The sequence below is a fragment of the Artemia sp. Qi Xiang Cuo genome, chromosome 15, assembly GCF_049724085.1.
Source record: "Artemia sp. Qi Xiang Cuo chromosome 15, ASM4972408v1, whole genome shotgun sequence".
Lineage (NCBI taxonomy): Eukaryota > Metazoa > Arthropoda > Branchiopoda > Anostraca > Artemiidae > Artemia > Artemia sp. Qi Xiang Cuo.
The window spans coordinates 43,990,475-43,991,586 of record NC_142808.1 but is presented as its reverse complement, the minus strand read 5'-3'; positions in this window follow the sequence as shown (position 1 = coordinate 43,991,586).

The window sequence follows — 1,112 nt, the reverse complement described above, 5'->3', positions numbered from 1 at the left end:
TGGTCTGACTTCAACCCCTTGATAGCGTGTAATATGATCTGGGACACGATGCCAGAGTGTGCACGAAGCTGCCACCCGTTTGGTGATTTCAAGAAAAGTCAAAGAATTTCTGGTTAGTGATTGAGTTTGACTTTTTTTTGGGGGGGGGGGGGGGTTGGGGGGAGTTTGTTGAGCATGAGACATTTGATTTTCATTCAATGTTTTGTTTGAAATCATGCACTACTCCACTGTCTAACTTGTGATTTAGAGGATTTTTGAGATGAGAGATTGAGCCTTTGCTTTTTCGTTGTTGGTATAATTTGTTCTCTCTACGCGGTTCCTTCCTGCCATGGAGCCTTGCGGGGGAAACTATGTTGACGTTGTTTTGTTGTAAATGTATTGCTGAATTAAAGAAATCGGGACAAAACAACTGGCAAAGGTGAGGAAACTGAATATAACCCCCCCACTAACTTCGTTTGTGTAACTTAGCAACGGGCTTTTGTTGTTTGAGCCTCGACCCAGTTTTTTTTAGCCTTCCCAAACCAATAATAATAATAATAGTGTACTGGTCTAAGGAATCTTTATCAAACTCTAAGCTAATCGTGACGAAAAGATGGCGGGAAGAGAATTTCATATGTATTAGCGTTGCAAGACCTAATAGTTAACTTTCTTAAAGATTTTTTAAATTAGATATTATTAAATTCTGTTAAACTGTGAATTAATTTTCTTTAACTTAGTAATAAATAATTAATAAACAGAAATGTTAATCTTAATATTTCTATTTATTAATCTTGATTAATGAACAGAACTGAATTATATTAAACATTTACATATATTACTCTTTTACTAATATTTTACTCTTTCCAGTTTAGTTTAATCAGGTTTAATTCATTGGCGTTAAGCTGCAAAGGCTATAAAAAAGACTAGATTCAAATGACATCTCATTTATACTATTACAATTAGCTTTAGATATTTCTCAGAGACGCTAGATGGCGCTGAAAATTTGTCGCTTGGGAATTGAGTGGAGTTTCCAGTCTTCCGAATTTCCTGTAGTCACTGGCCCCAGATTAAATAACCCTGATAAGCACGAAGGAAATCAACAAAACAAAAAAGAACCACAAACCCTGCACGAA